Source organism: Dermacentor andersoni, chromosome 9 (genome assembly GCF_023375885.2).
Source record: "Dermacentor andersoni chromosome 9, qqDerAnde1_hic_scaffold, whole genome shotgun sequence".
Classification (NCBI taxonomy): Eukaryota; Metazoa; Arthropoda; class Arachnida; order Ixodida; family Ixodidae; genus Dermacentor; species Dermacentor andersoni.
The window spans coordinates 106337195-106354720 of record NC_092822.1 but is presented as its reverse complement, the minus strand read 5'-3'; positions in this window follow the sequence as shown (position 1 = coordinate 106354720).

Below are 17526 nucleotides of genomic sequence, written 5' to 3'. Positions count from 1 at the left end.
ATATTTATCAGTTCATTTACTGGCGTCTTGTAACACACTGCATTCAAAAATCCAGAGGTTCCAAAAAGCTTTGTGCTGTAGCTCATTTAACTCTTCGTAGACTGCTAAGTGCCAATATATATTCGAACAGCATCTACAATTACTGCAACTAGGAAAAAAAAAGTTCGGATATTTCAACGGACTGTTTTCACAATCACATGAAAATAACATTGTGCTCTTCTAATTGTCCTATACTTACGGAAATGTGGCGTACATACTCTTGAAGATATGTACAGTGCTGATACTTACTTGAAATTGCAATATCTCCCTGCATTAGTTGCAAAAGTACAAGGTTATGTTTCTTAGAAGGGCTATGGTTCGTGCTAGTTTGTTTTCCATTTTAGATTCGGTGGTACAGCGCGAAGCTGGACAGGGGACAGGAAAAACTGAGGACAAGTGCTTACTGCCAACTGAAATCGACTGGCGCAAGGTGTTATTAAAGAAAAAACAGATGGAAAACGACAAATATATATATATATATATATATATATATATATATATATATGTGTGTGTGTGTGTGTGTGTGTGTGTGTGTGTGTGGGTAAAGAACAAACAAAGATGAAAACAATCGAGAAGTAAAACGTTCTGACAATGCCATCACCGCTCACTGTACGCGCTGCCCTTGTTTAGACTACCAACTCGTTTCGTGATAAGGCCAGGGATGGCTTGCTTCCGCCCAGGCGTTCTTCACGTGTCATGCTAGCCGATTTAATGATGATGCGCGTTCGATCATCTCTGTGTGATGATTGCTTCTGCTTTATTTTCAAACGGAGAGGTGCAACCGCATGTGCTACAGTGCAGGGCTAAGAATAAGAAACCTTCCTTTCAATTCATAACATTATTTGCATGTTGATGCAGAAAATCTTTGAGACACCTGCCTGTGTGACGTATGTGGCATGCGCCAAATTTCAAGGGGATTCTGTACACAACCCCCTGCACACAATCCATTTAACGGTTGCCGACTTCACACTGGGCTTTGTTTCTTGATAGGGGTGCTTTTTCTTGATAACGAACAAATCTTGTGTGAGGCAGAAAACGCAACACGTGCACCGACCCGCTCACGAATCTTTGAAAGACTGAAGCAAGGTTTGGGTATGGGCTAGTTCGTATTCCATGGTATCAATCGTCACTTACAGCGCCCTCGTCTATGTATGCGCTGTGACGATTGATACTTTGAAAGACAATGGCCGATTTGATGCTTGTATGCAATTTTCTGTGGAATGCTTTTCGGTGGCCATGGCTTCGCTGTTAGGTTTTCTTTTTCTGCTGATTGCCTCAGCTACTGAGACGAGTAATCCGTCAGGATAGCCCGATGCTTTCAGGCGTGGAACTTGTGCTTGAAAACTGCCATTTAGTCTGTGGTGGCAGGACCGGTCTAAAGCGTTAGAGAAGCAGCCCTGAACAATAGCCCTCTTTACTAGTTTACTGTGTGCTGATGAGAAGAACAGGAGTAGTTTGCGCGCACAGGGTTCATATGTCCAGCAAACATGATCATTAGAGAATACGGGCTTGAGGTCAAGGAAGATGATCCCCTCCGTTTCCTCGGCCTCAAGCTCGTGTTCTGTGCGCTCGAACCACTCCTGCCCTCCTCATCAGCACACGGTAAACTAGTAAAGAGGGCTATTGTTCAGGCCTCCTTATCTAACACTTGAGACTAGTCCTGCCGCCACAGCCTAAATGGCTGTTTTCAAGCACAAGTTACACCCAAAAAGCTTCGGGCTGTCCTGACGGATTACTCGTCTTGGCAGTTGAGATAATCCGCACAAAAAGAAAACCTAAGAGTGAAGCCATGGCCACGGAAGAACAGTCCAAAGAAAAGAACCGTAGGGTTGCGGTGATTGCTATTGCATACAAGCATCAAATCGGCCATCGTCTTTAAAAAAAATCGGTGAGCAGGTTGGTGGATGTGTTGTTTTCGGCCCCACACAAGCTTTATCCGTCATCGAGAAAAAGCACCCCTATCAATAAACAAACCCCAGTGTGAAGTCGGCAAGCGTTAAGTGGATTTTATGCAGGATGTAGTGTACAGAGTCCCCTTGAAATGCGGCGCATGCTACATAGGTCACACAGGCAGGTGTGTGCAAGAGCATGCAAATAAAGTTATGAATGGAAAGGAAGGTTTCTTAGCCCTGCATTGTAGCACATGCGGTTGCACCTCTCTGAAAAAAACAGAAGCAATATTCACATACAGAGATGACTGAATGCGCATCATCATTGAATCGGCTAGCATGGCACATGAATAATGCCTGTGCATAAGCCAGCCACCCCTGGCCTTATCATGAAGCGAGTCGGCATTGTTAGACAAGGCCAGCGCGTACAGTGAGCAGTGATGGCATCTTCATAACATTTTACTTCTTGATGTCTTCATCTTTATTGTTTGTTTTTTACATACGCATATCCTTGTTGTTTTCCCTCTTTTTTTCTACATAACACCTTGCACCAGGCAATAAAATGTCCTGTGGCAGTAAGCGCATGTCCCTATTTTTTCCTGTGTCCCCTTCTCACCACTGAATCTCAGTTATGGTTCAGGGAATTGAGAAAAAAAGTTAGTTGAAATTTTCCAATCTTTTTGCATAGTTCTAGTAATTGCACACGCTGTTTGGCTAGACAACGGCAATTTGAGATCTACAGAGGCCTAAAGAAGCTACAGCACGATGTTGTTTTGTGAAAATTTAGTACATAAGAAGTACCCATGAAGGTGAGTATATTTTGCCATGGTACATCACATAGCTCAAAAACAATAACAGCTACACATGTAATGACTTAATTGAAACCTGCATAAAAAACACTTTATCATTGGCTGAACTTTGAAACCTCTAGTACACGTAATAAAAAAAGTTGTTTCCAGGAGCTTCTCCCCCTAATTATCAGTGCGTTGAAAAAGCATTATGTTTGAGACTGGTTTCAACACCGCACGGGTCTTCTTTCCAGGTGGTCTGTTGCTGCTGGTAGCAGCTGCTCTAATAACGAAGCAGCAAGCTTTGTATTACAATCATTGTATTTAAATACGCGTTCTTTGTTGCAGGACCCTGCCAAGGTACATTATGTGCCTACAGTGACATTCAGTGGGACCTTGTTGACTGCAGAAGAATTTACTGTGTGTCTGGAGGGCATTTCCATTAAAGAAAATACCCTGTTGGCAGCCATTGCGACGCAAATGGCCCTGTACTGGGTGTTAAACATTGCGTTCCACAAGAAAGCGCAAAAGAACATTTCACCGTATGTGTGAACTGCTGGGAGTGCCAAGTGGTTTACAGACTACACCACTCGTCCGTGTAGCTCACACACCTTTAAGTCAGTGAGCCTTTCATGCAAATGCCAGTGGGACCGTCCTGCTTTACACTAGTCATAATAAAAGTATTTTCGCACTGATTTGGATGGTTTTTGCACAACTGGTTATTATTACTGCGCTCTCCTTTACACAACCCGATGAAAAACCAACCAAGCAGTTTGCATGGGGGCCATCACGTTCCTTGAAACATTTTTTTTCAGTTGCCACTTGGGAGGTCTTGTGGTCCATTTGGGAGCATTCGAAGCCAGCCACCATTGCTTCCTTAGCAAGCATTGTAAAAGATATCCCGTTGCTCCTTTGAAAGGCATCGGGGAAAAGCAGCTATTGCTCTCTAGTGGAGTATTGGGAAAGGGCAATTGTTCCTCCTGTGAGGAGTATTGGGAAAGAGTAACCGTTGCTCCCTTGAAGAGTATTGGGAGAGAGCATCCGTTGCTCCCTTGAAGAGTATCGGGAGAGAGCATCCGTTGCTCCCTTGAAGAGTATCGGGAGAGAGTAACTGTTGCTCTGTTTTTGGAGTGCAAAGACTGACCTCCACCAGCTCGTGGTGCTCCCTGCCACCCTGCTCTAAGATACTGGACTCAGAGGCGAGGTTTTCTCGTACCTGACACCAAGTACAGTGGTGCAACGGAGGCGGCAAAAGTGGGCCTGCGGGGCTCGCTGCCCCTTGGCCCGAAATGGGTAGGCCCAAAAATGACAAAGAGGACTATTGAAGAAAGCGGCCGCCGAGCGTTAGTCGCATCAAAGCCGGAGGCAGAGGGTGCGAAGCATGGGCGTGTGGTGCTAACAAGGCAGAAAGGTCGTGCTGTAGACCCGGTTGAACTGGTTACAGATTCGGTTTCAAACAGAAGTACAACTTGTACCCGTTCATTTCGAAGAAAAAGGGGGCTGCTTCAACACTGCAGAACCACTAAACACGCAGCACCGAGTGTCAATGCAAACACGGACTCAATTTCCACCAACACGGTCTCAGGACCCATGTCCTCTCAAGAACGACAGCTGGAAGAGAGGACACGTGAAACTGATGAAACCCCGACTTCCACACTCATGCGCAAATGCGGACTCAATTCCCCCTAATGCAGAATTCTCAACTCAAGGACAAGATCCTCGAGAAGTGTTACACTTTGAACAAAGTCTCGTTACAGACAATACCGCCCAGTCGGCTGAAAGTGTGTATCAGAAGCGAACTGTTAGAATACACAATCCAAGTTTCACCTCAAAATACTGCTCAAGTAGCAGATGGATCTGAAGGCACCAGGCTCATCCACGGAAGGGAAACCCGGGCTACGGCCCCCAGAGTAACAGGTAGACTGACTTCTTCTGAAGAGTCGAGTCCCACTGATGACACGGACAGGGATCCAACTTTCCTTGTCAGTGGTCCCCCCAGTTCCTCTAGCGAAAGTATCTCTGTAAATTACACTTCCGGTTCCGATCATCCAACCGCACCGCCCGGGGGCGCTTTTAATACCCGTGGTGGAAAGAAAGGGCGAAGGAAGTCTGTTATCAACGTCAAGCAGGGAGTAATTGCAAAAAGAACTGGCCCGCTGGCATCCGTCGCACGAACAAGGGAGGCTTCACTGGGGGTCGGGCCCGACCCATCCAGTGGCCTCGTGCCGTCGGTCTCGTACGAATCGGGCGCAAAGCTGAAGGACTGGCCGCAGAGCCATTTGCGGCCTGGTCAAAAGTCGACGGGGGCAGGCCGAGTCAGGTTCTTTGACTCTTCAGACAGCGATGAATGCACTGGGATCCCGAACTCCGTTCAGGCTGGGGAGATGACAGTGCAGGCTGCCATCTCGGTAGCCCCAACTGACGGGGTGGGCCAGGGGATCGCTGGTGTTGCTATGGCGGCCGGTTCTGTTGATTACAGGATTGGCAGCCCTCACGCGGAGCCGGCACCCGCCCCAGATGACGTGGTAGCCAGCGAGTGACTGGGCGACGGTAGTGAGGACGGGTTCATCTGTCCTGAATGTGCGCGGTGTTTCTCCTCCAAGACAGGCCTCGGCCTACACAGACGGCGTAAACACTGCGAAGCATTCAACGCAGAAATTGACACGACCAGACTCAAAGTGAGGTGGACAAACGAGGAGGATTCTCTCATGGCGCGTCTTGAGGCTCAACTGACCAAACAGGATGTACGTAGCATGAATGAAGCATTGAAGCATCGTATCAAAGTTCCAACGTTCGATTCTATTAAATCCCATAGAAGAAAACCGGCCTATATAGAGCACTAGTTGCACAGTTCCTGGAACAATTAAGTAGAAATGAGGGTGGCTTGAACTCTGACGAACACGGTCCATCTGACATGGAACGTCCTAGTGGTACAACTGGAAATGAAATGGTTGATTCCTTAGAACGAAACAATAACTGGTACTCGGAAACACTTGAAGAGCTTAGAGCCCTCACTCAAAAACAATCGCTGCGCTCATTTCAAGCGCCCCGACTTTGGGAAATAACCAGATGCTTTGTGCATGGTCAAAACATACACACAGACAAACACTTACATACGTGACACTTTCTTTGACAATAGGCCAAGCAGGCAACAAATCAATAGGAAAACGTTCGATCCAGGTACTCTTAGTGATAGAAAACAAAGACGTCAAGTATATGCTCAAACGCAACAAAGATTTAAGAAACAGTAATGTAGCTGTGCCCGGGAAACTCTAGATAGTATAACCGAAACGAAGATAGAAAACATTGATCTGCTCCTAGATAGCTGCCAGGGCACGATGGAGAGAACGACTCCCAGGGATGTCCAGCCAGCTGTCTCTCAAAACAATGCTTCAAATATAAATTCATTAGGTGTCATTACCGCGCAAGACATTGAGGCTGCCATGCCGCCTATAAACACTGCTTCTGGCCCTGACGTCCTTTCCACAAAAAGGGTCCGACAGGTGCCATCCACTGTACTACGCGTAATTCTTAATCTGTTCATGTGCCCTCCCAGTCTGCTTAAGAGGTGCAAGAACCACCTTTCTACCAAAGAAAGCGGAAGCTTCTCAGCCAAGTGACTTTCGGCCTATAACTATCTCTCCAATCCTGCTTAGAGTTCTACACAAAATATATGCCAACCGTATAGTACGAACAGTGAAATTTTATTATCGCCAGCGTGCATTTATCCCGGTAGGTGGCTGTGCAGAAAATATAGTTCTATCAACTGCAATAGACGAATCCATACGTAGACCGCGACCTCTATGTATGGCTTCAATAGATGTGGCTAAGGCTTTTGACTCTGTTTCATTCGACGCCATTATACATGGCCTTGAATTAAAGCGCTATTGTATCGAATTCATCAACTATATTAAAGACTTCTATGAGACGGCGACGACTGTTCTCAGCTAGGATGATCATTCCCGACTGGTTCATTCCTCCAGTGGGGTTCGCCAAGGCGACCCACTCTCACCTCTGTTCTTCAACATGGTTATCGACGAATGGCTACAGATGCCCACTTGTGGAACCGCCTTCCAAAGTGATGAGCTTGCACTGGACTGCATGGCATTCGCCGACGACCTTATAATAATGACATCAACACCCCAGGGCCTCCAACTACGTCTCAACATGCTGTAAGGCTTCCTTTCCAGCAAAGGGCTGACAATCAACACGAAGAAAAGCTTCTCCTTGAGCCTGCAGCCATCTGCCCGGGATAAGAAAACTAAAACCCTTACTCATCAAACCTTTCACATTGGCACTGAACAAATCGCAGCATCTACAACCACTTCAACATAGAAATATTTAGGGGTGTCCTTCGAGGCCACTGGTCGGAGTGCCCTACCGGTTCACAAAGAAGTACTTGAGATGTGACAACGCATATGAAAAGCAGCTTTGAAGTCACAGCAAATATTGGTAGTATTAAGACAGTACCTACTCCCACGGCTCTACCGCCGTCTGGTGTTAGGCCCAGTCACAGCAAAACTTCTGCTAAAAATAGATGCTTCCGTTCGCGCAGCCACACGACGATGGTTAGCCCTGCCACATTATTCTCCTTTGGTTCTCTTCTACACAGCAATTTCCCATGGCGGACTGGGCATCCCATGTCTGAGAACTCTAATTCCTTATTTAAGAGTCCCTCGTTATTCTGCACTAGCAGATTCTTCCTCTAACGTATGTAGGGCTGCCTCCGCAATGACGCTTACAAGGGCATCCATAACACAGGCCACACAATTCGTCCATACAAGAATACATCCATAACTACATCTTAAAAAAACAAGAAGTTCTTGTAAACGAGCTATTATAGCAATGCAGATGGGCATGCTCTGAGGGGTGTGGCCGACGCTCCAGAATCTTGCGACTGGATCCGAGAAGGAACCCTCTTTTTGAGGGGAAAGAATTCATCGACCTTTTGAAGGTTTGTTCGAACTCACTTGCCAACTTAGCCCGAACAAGAAGAGGCCGCGATGTCGACAAACAGTGCCGGGCAGGATGCAACTCATCCGAGAACCTGGGCCACATCCTTCAATAATGCCATAGGACACACCACACACGAAGAGCCAGACACGACAACATAGTGACATATGCAGGTAAAAGATTGGGGGAGGCCGGCTGGAACGTTAAAGTCGAGCCTCGGTACAAAAGGGGCCAGGGCATAGGATTGCGGATCTGGTACTCACAAGGGAGAACCGATCTGTCGTTCTGGACGCCCAGGTTGTTGGAACCCGGATCCCCGTTTCGGACACACATGCTGCCAAATGCCCAAAATACAGTGATCCCTGTCTACTTAAACAGATATCAGCAGTGGCTTGGCAGCCTCGCTTAGTAACATTCATTACACTAAATTTCAGGGGGGTTTGGGCTAAAGAAAGTTTCAGGTCTTTATTTCACCTAGGTCTGAATAGAAATGACATAAAGATGATGACCATCCGTTGTCTACATGGGGGACTTCGATGCTTTCGGGCGCACCACCGGATGACTGCTGTTGTATGATGGGTGAAGCAAGCGCCCAGGCACCGTCACCTCTTCTCCTTTAAGCTGTTAACAGCACTGGGTAGTACTGCTCTCAATCAGTACTCAGTTCTTGTGGTGGTATCTGTCGGCTGGATTGTGCCCGGTTGCCAGTCATTGGATCCCCCCAGTAGCGGGAGAGAGCAACCATCGCTCCCTTGAAGAGTATCGGTAGAGAGCAACCCTTGCTCCCTTGAAGAGTATCGGGAAAGAGTAACCGTTGATCATTTGAGGAGTGTTGGGCAAGTGCAACCGTTGCTTCCTTGAGAAGCATTGGACAAGAGAAACTGTTACGCCTAAAGGGAATAACTCCATGGAGAGTAACAGTTCATCCCGTCACAGTTACCCCCTAAGGGGAGGAATGGCTGTGGCAGATCAGTTCCTCCTCTAAAGGAGTAGCCTCAATACCACATTTCCTCCTTTTCTTCTTATGTCCCAACCACTGGCACGCGCCGGAAAGCTTCGGCGCGCGCCGGCAAGCGAACGCGTCGCTTCGGCTGGAGGGAAAGGGCGCGCAACCACTGGAGACAAGCTCTGACGCGCGCGGGCGCTCGCTCTTCAGCTGCGGCGCACTGTGCCTTCACCATTTTGCTTAGCACGGCCTAAAACAGCGTGCTGTCAACTGAGCTAGAAACTGTGATTTTGTGGTCTGTATGCGTTCTGAGATGTAAAAAGACATTTGATTAATGGATATACGCTAGTTTCAACAGCATTTTTTCTTGCCGTTGAAGTAACAACGAACGTTTTGGATGCATAAAGGTTCGTAAAAACAGCCAGAACATTGTCCGAAAGTCATCGACATCAATGCTTGCGCGAGCATTGCAATACAGACGCACGGTTTGCGAGTGGCCTGCCAGCGCACGTGCACGCACGGCCATGCCAGCTCTGTCCAGGAATAACAAAGTCATCCTTTTCATGAAGATGGCTCTGCTGCTGCTGTTAATGAAAAAGAAAAAGCAGAGACGAGAGCAGCGGCGTTCGCGCCGTTGGTGGGTTCGCCCTGTTTTCATGGCGCGCAAACAGGAAGGTCTCTACCACACCGCGGTAAGTTTCATTCGCTGCTCTCTTCTCTAAATACGCGGGAAAGGAGAAACTGTTCTTCTCCTTTAGTAGTAGTTAGGAGGAATGTAGTGACTGCTGGGAGGAAAATTTCGATTCACGCCGTTGATTTCTGCCCTATTAATTATTGAACTTAGTGTTCTCAACCCGACACTATAGATTTTCCTAGTCCGTAACTCTGCAACAGAAAACGATATCACAATTCCGAAAAGTTAATATATTGGTTCATCTAAAGCAGAGAAGATTGATATATTATACATGGCTCTTAAACACAACGCTGATATATGAGTAGGACTTTCGCGATACACTTTTAAACATTTCGATAAATTTCAATAAATTCACCTGAGATATAAATCACTATTTCAACTTTGTCCACTTTGGTTGTTCTAACGGATGCAGTTTACATAAGTGCGATATTTGTTTTTGGTAGAGTTACGTATTTGGAAATTTCGTGTTTTTCGAACTTGCCGAATTTCGGCAATTGAGGTAAAACAACTGAGGTTCTCAATCAAAATTCTCCTTTCAACAGTCCCCACTAGAATTTAATTGTTCACTCAAATGCAACAAAGTTAAATAAAGCAGGCGGAGGGGTTATCTCGGAAAAGCATTTTTTCTGTGTTACATGTATTTGGATAGGCGGCAGTTGGGGCCGAGCTAAAGGTCCCTATAGAACGAAACATGGGACTAATTTATCCTTCTCTCATGTATAGATTCGCCCAGCTTTGCAGCAGAATACTTGTGGTTGGTGGCATTGCCGCATTTCAGCATACCTGTGAAGTTGACTGACGGAACTTGAGCAGGCACTTCCCTTTCAGCACCACGCATATCAGTCTTGCCTTTGACAGAGGACATCACTTCGTGCAATGCATGAGATACTGTTTACAAGCTCCAAACCACCACACTTTCTGATAACGGCAATGCTATTAAAATAATAATTTCGAATGCGGAGGTTCTTGATAGATGTCACAGTGATAAATAATTCACCCAGACAATTGGTGATACTGCACAACTGTAGAATATGCCATTGTGGCAAGCGTAGACAGTTTCCCCTGAGATTTGGAAATGTACATATCAGCCCATAGTTAAGTATTATAAATACTAATGCAACAAGAATACTTGCACATGTATGCACACTTCCATGAAATAACAGCGCTTTCTGCACTACTAATTGTTCCCTTGGAGCACCAGTTATATTGCTGTGAGTGCTGGGATACATAGCACAAGAATGACACAAGGACGAAGCAGGAACAAGGGACGAGTGTCCTTGTGTCATTCTTGCGCTATGTACCCAGTTTGTATGTATCCCACCAACATGACCAAGCTTATTTCCTGGTAATGTGATTGCTGGCTTAGCAGCAATCACATGAAATAGCCAATGAACAGCTGCTGCGCATGCGTGTGTGCTTTCCTAGGCAAACCCCCATATCTGTAGTAGTGAGATACAGTATACTTAGTTGTGATGTAATATTGATAAAAAGCTGTCAAAAAATTGGAAACCAAGGCTATGTATCACATTTAATGTGTGACTTCTTCATGCATCCTAATTTATCAATTTGAGGAGAAATGTATTGAACGAAATTGTGAATGGGCTAAAATAAAATGTACGCATGTTGTTGTATCTGTATGAATTTTGTCGGAAACAGTTACGTTCGCCTGAATTTCAACTTAATTTTCCTTTTGTCAACAAATGCGTCGTATGCATGAAGGGGACCATGGCGTTTTTTTTTTTAGTTTTTCCGCATGACGCCAGCACTCTTCGACACGTTATTGGGGTCGGTGTCAGCAGACCTGACACGGTGGCATGTCTCCAGGGATCCCCTGGAACCTGGTGAAAGACTGGCTATAGCCTTCAGGTTAGTAGATTTTTAGTTAAAGGATGAGCTCATCATAAGCAGAAATTTAAGATTCTAAAATACCTTTTGCTTGCATTTGCCTTTTTGCTGTTGGTTACCTGGCATCTGGGCAAGATATTCCCTCCATTGCATTGGCCTACCCGGTAGGAATTGAGACGGCACGTTTGTGCATTCACCTGTCATGTCGTGCTATCTGGGCACGACTCGAAGACCATGTCATGAAGGTAAGCTAAAGCATTGGCGCTTCATGCAAACAGACAAACGTCCATTGTAGAATGTTTGCAAGTTTGTTAAAATGCACTTAGTCTCTGCAATGTAGAGCACTGCAGTTTAGCGTGAACATGAACACTTCGAGTAGCTATCGCACAAGTGGTTAGTGTACAGTGGTAATGCGGAAAATGTTGTGAACATTTTGTTTCAGAATTTTCCGTTCTTCATTCCGAATGTGGTTGTGCTCAAGAAACATGCTGGAAACAGTGAAATGTGAATGTGATAGCGATTTTTACGCAGGCATTGGTCGAAAGTAGAAGGCAAGTACGACTCTATCTGTAAGAAAAGTAATAATTTGTTTATCAGGTCAATGTAAACTGCAGTTCATGTTTCCTGAAGCATTGAATTATATTTACAATAATAGGTGGTGTCTGAATCTACCGCCCAGTAACAGTTCCCTCCACGTAACATAAACTGATCTCGAAAGCCATGCTTTTGCAGGCTGCATGCGCCAAGCTTTTTTCAACCAAACCAAGCTAAGTGATGGGATATGCCAGTAGTGTTATTATTGCAGGGCTGGCACCAATTCATGGCACAAATCGTCGATGGCATTTTGTTTCTCACAGTGCTCTGGGCACAAAATTGCAAACTTGGGTGCATACAGCAGCCCTAATATGCACAATACAATGAATGGATCTGCCCGCTCTGCTGCTCCACTCGTTACCATGAAACTAGCGCCGCTCATTAGTGTGCACTTTCCTGCTGCATAATACGTGTACAATAAATTGCAAAAGCCAAATTACATAAGTACTGCAATTTTAAACAACTATGTGCCACTTAATAACGATCGGCTAATGTACAGTAATCTCATATACCACAATAAAAGTACGAAGGGTTAATTGCCTATTCATGCTGGTTATTGCGATTTTGTATGCCAACTTAAAATTATAATTTCCATTGATGTCGTGATCGGCAGGCTCGATTGTATCACTATAAATAACGTTTTTTTCTCAATTTTACTAACATCCCGCAAAATGTTCTGGCTCGTTGTCAGTCCCTTAAAATAATTTGCAACACAGGTCTTGCACAAAGTTGCCCCGTGTTTGTGTTGCTGACCTGGAAATGCGTAGTTATGTTTGCTGGTGAGCTGAAGTGGTATTCTCAAGTGATCATATTTAAACGGATCCACCAAAGAAAGCCCGAAACGCACCACGGTGTAGGGCAGCACGCGTCTACAATTCACAAGACACTAGGCAGATGGCCCTGTGTTTACAAAGAACCTTTACCCCGGACGCAAAGCTGCCATTACTTTGCCACTTGCGCTTATTCGAGTACGTGCTCATGACGTGATTGTAAGTCCCATTATTTGTCATATCTAAGATCATTGCTCAAACTGTGCTTTGTTTCATTTCTGCAGGCGCTGTGTAGAAAATGTCCTTGGCATTACTGCTGCCAGGTGGAGAGTACTGTTGCGCACCATGAACCTGCAGCCGGAGAATGTTGATTTTGTTGTGAAAGCTGCCTGTGTGCTTCACAACTTCCTAACTATCTATAACCCCCAGGCCCACAAATTCCCAGATAGGGAAGATAGCTTTCGGAATGTTGTTGCAGGACACTGGCGGCAAAGCATGCAAAGTAGAGCAGGCAACGGTTTTTTTCCTATTGGAGCAACGCACTCAAGGAACCACCATGATGATGCAGCTGCTGCCAGGGACCTGTTCACTGCCTACTTCTGCAGCAGCGCTGGCCAGGTGCTTTGGCAGTGGCACCAACCAGGAGTGTCCAAGGAGGCAGCTCTTAACTGCACGAGATAGCAGCAGCAAAACATACTGACTGTACGTTGCGTGCTGCTGGTGGTGCATGCTGAATGGTGCATTTCGTGCTCCTTCCCTGGCTATTCCGGTGCCTCCTTCGCACATCGTTATGTCAACAGGGTGCTCCAGGTGACACCAGCAGGGTTAAAGCTCACCATTTCTCTTTTTGATGACTGATGACAGGGGTAGCATGACAAGAGCCAATGGTGTGTTCAGAGAAGGAAGGGGGGGGGGGGGGGGGCTTGCCTATTGTGCATCACTGAACCTTTCGTGAGGCTCTGTTTTAACATTGTGTGAAACATTGGTACATACTCAGTAGTGTGTGTAGTTTTCATGATTGTGTTGGAGTAGCATGAAACAGATCTTTAGTTTTTCTCGTGTGGGCTCCTTTTATCCATTAGCGTTTCAAGAGTGTATGTGATATCAGGTGATAGAGAAATGTGCGGAATATAAACAACCCTTATATATAGCTTTCATTGATTACGAGAAAGAGTTTGATTCAGTCGAAACTTCAGCAGTCATGGAGGTATTATGGAATCAGGGTGTAGACGAGATGTGTGTAAAAATACTGAAAGATATCTATAGCGGCTCCACAGCCACCGTAGTCCTTCATAAAGAAAGCAACAAAATCCCAATAAAGAAACGCGTCAGGCAGGGATATACGATCTTGCCAATACTATTCACAGCGTGTTTACAGGAGGTATTCAGAGACCTGGATTGGGAAGAATTGGGGATAAGAGTTAATGTAGAGTACCTTAGTAACTTGCGATTCGCTGATGATACTGCATTGCTTAGTAATTCAGGGGACCAATTGCAATGCATGCTCACTGACCTGGAGACGCAAAGCAGAAGGCTGGGTCTAAAAATTAATCTGCAGAAAACTAAATAATGTTTAAGAGTCTCGGAAGAGAACAGCAGTTTACGATAGGTAGCGAGGCACTGGAAGTGGTAAGGGAATACATTTACTTGGGGCAGGTAGTGACCACGGATCCGGATCATGAGACTGAAATAATCAGAAGAATATTGATTGATTAGTAGAGTTTATTGGCGCAAGGGCCAGATGTGGCCAAAGAGCGCCAAGTCGATGGTCCGTGCTTCTCAATGATATATGGGTGTTAATTGCGGGGATTAATGAAACAGGGCTGTATAGTGGCCTAAAATATTCATTAAAAAGTGCAAGATGGGCATGTGGTGCAATGTGGCTGTAAAAGGGCCTAAAATTTATTCGCTCTGAAATGCGTAAAATACAAGTATAAAAAATGACAGTGATTGATCGCGTCTGCGATGACAATAGATGTTTCACGAGATGAGGGATGATCAGTAAAACAAGTAATGTCTCTAGCACTAGTGCCTCAGCAAGGCCTTGAAAGCAAGGGCTGGGAGACACGTGTGCTAAAATATGGGTTCGTAGCAGCTACGGCCTCCAGGTGGAGGCCGTGCTACAAGTAGCCTGGCCAAATCACCTGTAACGTGTCCGTTTCAGTTAGAAAATTTAATACGGATTGAAAAGTAAAAAGGGGCTCATTGCTCAGAAAAAATGCTGGGTGTAACGGTATGTGTTGGAGATAAGCAGACGGAAAATACTTCTTTCTTTCTGCCTCTATTTCAGTGCATTGGATAAGAACATGAATAACTGTAAGCCTCTTGCCACATTTGGTACATGTCGGAGGTTCGCTTCCCGTCAAAAGGTAGGAGTGAGTGGCATAGGTATGTCCTATTCTTAACCTACAAAGAAGCACTTCCTTATGCCTTGCTGTTCTTTCAGATATCCAGTTCCCTAATGTTGGTTTGATAACGTGCAGCTTATTCGCTACTGCATTATCCCATTGGTCCTGCCAGTGTTTCCTCAGGTTGTTGCGCAATAAGGGCTTAAGTTCTGTGGCTGGTATGGGTATATTCACATCCGTTTGATTAAAGGCGACTGACGTTGCACTTTCGTCAGCAGCTACATTACCTTTTATGCCCCTATGGCCTGGTACCCAACACAGGAATATGTTTTGGTTGTATGTTAAGGCTATGCATAGTTCTGTGTATAGTTTATCAAAAACAGGGTTTTTATGTTTTCGAAAACACATTAAGGCCCTTACTACGCTTAATGAATCTGTGAAGATGATCGCCTTATTGAGATTTGTATGTCTGATGTGCTTTACAGCTGAAAGTATTGCGTATGCTTCAGCCGTAAAAATACTTGTGTTGGGATTTAGAGTACCGGAGGTGGAAAAACATGGCCCAAGAGCTGCATACGCGACACCTGCAGATGACTTGGAAGCATCTGTATAGAACTCGGCACAGCAGTACTTCACTTGCAGTTCGAAGAAATGTGACCGTAAATGTGCCTCTGGTGCATGTTTTGTTATTTCGACAAAAGAGATATCGCACTGCATGGTCTGCCATTCCCAAGGAGGTGGAAGGCGAGTAGGAGGCATAAGGATATTTTCTGGGATATGGATGTCTGTTTGTTCTGCCATTGCTTCCAAGCGTAGGCTAAAAGGAGTTCTAATACGTGGGCGGTTAGTGTGAAGTCTGGAAGCGGACAGGTCGCTAACTATGGAATGACATGGATGCTCGGTGTCTGATTTTACCTTAATGTAGTATGAAAAACTTAGGAATGTTCTGCGTTGGTGTAAGGACCATTCGTTGGCCTCAACGTACAGACTTTCAACAGGGCTAGTTCTAAAGGCGCCTGTTGCCAGTCGTATACCGAGGTTGTGGACTGGGTCGAGAATCTTTAGCGCACTCTCAGTGGCCGAATGGTACACCACGGCACCGTAGTCGAGGCGTGATTGTACGAGACTCTGATACAGGCTAAGCAGACACTTCCTGTCACTGCCCCAGGTTGTTCGAGAGAGCAGCTTGAGGAGGTTCATGGTCTTCAGGCACTTTTCTTTAAGATATTTTAGGTGGGGAATGAAGTTAAGTTTTGTGTCCAGGATAACACCTAAGAATTTGTGTTCAGGGCTGAAAGTCAGTCTTTCTCCATTAAGGTTAATATCGGGTTGTGGTAGTACACCTCTCTTGTTTGAAAACAGGACACATGTGCTCTTTTGGGGGTTCAATTTGAAACCATTCTCGTCCGCCCACCTTGAGAATCTATTCAAGCCAAGTTGTAGCTGCCTCTCGCAAATGCTAAGATTGCATGACCTGAACCCTATCTGTACATCGTCCACATAGACGGAATAGAAGAGTGTGCGAGGTAATACGGTGTGGAGGGAATTCATTTTAACAATAAATAACGTACAGCTCAGTACTCCACCCTGTGGTACACCTGTCTCCTGTATGAATGGTCGAGATTGCACGTTGCCAACTCTAACACGAAACGTCCTGTCAGAGAGATAACTTTCAACTATTCTCAGCAAGTTGCCGCGAATGCCCATTGCAGAAAGATCCCGAAGGATCCCAAAGCGCCACGTAGTATCATACGCCTTCTCCATATCAAGAAATACTGATAATACAAGCTGTTTGTGGATAAAGGCATCCCTGATATACATTTCCATGCGAACAAGCTGATCAGTCGTCGATCTGCCTTCTCTGAAACCACATTGATATGGGTCTAATTTCTTGTTTATTTCTAGGTAGTGAACCAGGCGACTGTTTACCATTTTTTCAAAAACTTTGCATAAGCAGCTCGTCAGTGCTATAGGTCTATAACTATTTGGCAAAGGGTCCTTACCCTGTTTCAAAATAGGAATTATGATGGCCTCTTTCCAAGCAGAGGGAATGCGGCCGGACGACCATATAGAATTGTAGAGACAAAGAAGGGTTTTTTGTGTTTCAGGCGGCAGGTGTTTAAGCATTTCATATAGGATGCGGTCAGCTCCGGGGGCAGATTGGTTGCAGCTGTTTAGGGCTGCCTGAAGCTCTGCCATGCAAAAGGGTCTATTGTATGCCTCGTATATTGTGCTTTTCCGTTCTAATGGTTGTCCTTCTATTTGCCTTTTGTACCTTTGGAATGTTTCAGAGTAGTGCGACGAGCTGGATATCTGTTCGAAATGTGCGCCAAGAAAGTTCGCCTGATCTTCCATGCTGTCGCCTTGAGTATTCACTAAAGGCAGAGAGTAAGGCTGTCGACCCTTTATTCTATTCACTCTGTTCCAAACCTTTGTTTCTTCAGTGTAAGAGTTAATGCCTGATATATACTTTCTCCAACTCTCTCTTCTAGCTTGTCGCCGCGTTCTTCGACCCTGGGATTTGACCTGCTTGAAATTGACTAGATTTTCTGCCGTCGGAGAATCCCGAAGTAAGCGCCATGCCTTGTTCTGCTTCTTACGCGCTATTCGACACTCATCATTCCACCACGGAAGACGCCGTTTTGTGGACAATCCGCTTG